General features: G+C 34.5%; 1 protein-coding gene across 1 annotated transcript in view; it reads left to right on the top strand.

Annotated features, from left to right (window-relative positions):
• Window positions 1–298: 298 nt before the first annotated feature.
• LOC125177860 (pollen-specific leucine-rich repeat extensin-like protein 2) overlaps window positions 299–2,616 on the top strand; it is a 17,496-nt gene continuing 15,178 nt past the window's right edge. Inside the window, exon 1 of the mRNA XM_047880387.1 lies at window positions 299–679. The gene's annotated coding sequence lies outside the window, so the exon portion shown is untranslated. The remainder of the gene's footprint in view (window positions 680–2,616) is intronic.

Below are 2,616 nucleotides of genomic sequence, written 5' to 3'. Positions count from 1 at the left end.
ATATACTGTAATATATCAATATATATTATATCAAGGAGGAAGTCCTACTTATTTGCAATGCAATAAGTAGGAGCCAAATAGTTTTAGATAGTGAAATTATGAGCAGTATTTAATTTTAAAGAGCTCAATATTATCTCAGCTTCAGTTGAGATTGAGGAAAATGCTCGATAATGATTATTGGTGTATTAAATTAATGCTAATAATAATAATAATTAGTTGTATTAGTGTAAAATGAAAATGATCATCACTGGATATTGCCCTAACATAACAAGAATTATAATAATTTTTACAGAAATAATGAAAATATTCATACTATAATGTTAGTCATTCAAAGTGTACAAGTAATTTAATGTTTCGACCCACCTAGACCAAATGAGAACATACCCGTAGTAATAAATAAACCTGGTGAAAACGCAATAAACTATTTAAAACCTTCAAACCTGCTGAAAACCTGCAAACTTGCTGAAACTGCAATAAACTGTTTTAAACCTGAAACATTTTGACTGCCAGAAAACCTGAAATTGTGTCTAAAATTTTATTAAGATTTTGAAAATTTTCACTTCATCAACTCTGCTTCTTCCGACAACAATTATTGTTAAGAAAAATTTAGCATTATTTTATTTCAAAAATAAAAAAAATTTAAAGCATCCTGGCACCGGCAAATTTCAGGGACTTCAAGGTAAGCGAAATTTACAACTAAAAATTTTGCTTACATTAATTTTATTATAAATAAAACTTTACAGAAACGTTGAAAAATTGAATTTCGACTGCCAGCATATATAGCCAAACGACACTTATTTCTTGACTACAATAGTGATGTTATCCATGGTAGTTTTTATACTGTCATGGTAGGTCATTATACTGTCATGGTAGTTCATTATACTGTCATGGTAGGTCATTATACTGTCATGGTAGTTCATTATACTGTCATGATAGTTCATTATACTGTCATGGTAGTTCATTATACTGTCATGGTAGTTCATTATACTGTCACCAATAAGTCAATATCAAGAAGTATGACTCATATGGTTGAACTCATGTGATAGAAATTAAACAACCGATAAATCGTATTTAATGTCACGGTTGTCTCTCACATGGTTACTCGTACCTGATTACTCACACAGATCTAGCTTAGTGTTTACTTTAACTGCGTTTCCCTCGTAAAGGTAATTAACATGAATACCTACACAATGTTACGCTAACATTAATGTTGATAAATTACCATCATCACACTCCCCTCACCCTAGCATGTCGCACTTCACTCACTAACAAAGTTATTCATCATAACAAAGTTATTCACTTCACCAAAAAGTTATTCAACTGTTCGACTTATTTCCCGTAGACTTCATTTCGAAAAAATAGAGTCCGCCATTCTATGAGGAATGATTATTACAATGATGAATGATTATTAAAAAGATAAATAGTTATTACCACGATGAATAATTATTACAATGATAAATTTCTAATTAATTCACGCTCTAGTATTTTGATAGCTGACGTAGATTATTTATTTAACGAATATTTCTTGGCTAAAATTAATATTTATCGTAACAGCATTACAAGGTTTGATATTTACTTGTGTGCTCTAAGCATTTATTTCAGAAATTGAAAGAAAAGTTTTTTCGTCTCTACCATAAAAACTTTTCGTTCAATAGGGAACAATTTATGTGTGATTGCATTCGAGCATTGTTAAACTAATATTTTGTGACTATTAAATGTTTTTCAATTTTTAAACCACTATAAATGGTATTGACCGCTATCAATACTTCGCTTATACTTCTGTTTTAAGTCGCGACTGTAAATTTTTTACTAGTTAAACATCAATTACCATCATTACCATTATTGTTACGAGTTTACCACGAAGAGATTTAAGTACACCGGTTTAATTAAATACCATTACCATTACACGTGTTCTCTGTGATGGTATGACTCACTTCATTATCACTAAATTGGTTATTTATGTATTATTTATATATTATATTATTCATCACATCTATGACCTCGTATATTACTCCAGATATGACTATCTCAGCGCTATTACCCTTTCGCAATTATTATGTCATTGTATAACTAAAATCATTACTGAGTTACTCACCCCTTGGTGGTGTCTCAAAAAATTTACCCACAAAGGTCCCCTCTCCCCTCACACAACCCAATTTTCCCTTAAAATCCCCTATTTAATTCTCCAATCACAACTCCCCTTCTCCCCTCACAACCCCAATTCTCCCCTCACAACGTCTCTTCTCCCCTCAAAACCCATATTCTCCCATCACAATCTCTCTTCTCCCCTCAAAACCCATATTATCCCCTCACAACCTCTCTTTTCCTCTCACAATCTCTCTTCTCCCCTCACAACCCCAATTCTCCCCTCACAACCCCTCTTCTCCCCTCACAACCCCTCTTCTCCCCTCACAACTCCCCTTCTCCCCTCATACCCCCGCCCCCCGGTGGCATGATAGCCTGAAATTGTCCTGAGCTTCCGACGGCCTTTAATGAAGTTCTCTGCACGTCAGTCCAGACACGCATGCCGCTGTGGCATGCTGTGGCATGGTGCTGTGGCATGGTGCTGTGGCATGGTGTTGTGGCATGGTGCTGTGGCATGGTGCTGTGGCATGG

This window comes from Hyalella azteca, unplaced genomic scaffold (genome assembly GCF_000764305.2).
Source record: "Hyalella azteca isolate HAZT.00-mixed unplaced genomic scaffold, Hazt_2.0.2 contig5365, whole genome shotgun sequence".
Taxonomy (NCBI): Eukaryota; Metazoa; Arthropoda; class Malacostraca; order Amphipoda; family Hyalellidae; genus Hyalella; species Hyalella azteca.
This window is presented reverse-complemented; position numbering and strand designations above follow the sequence as displayed.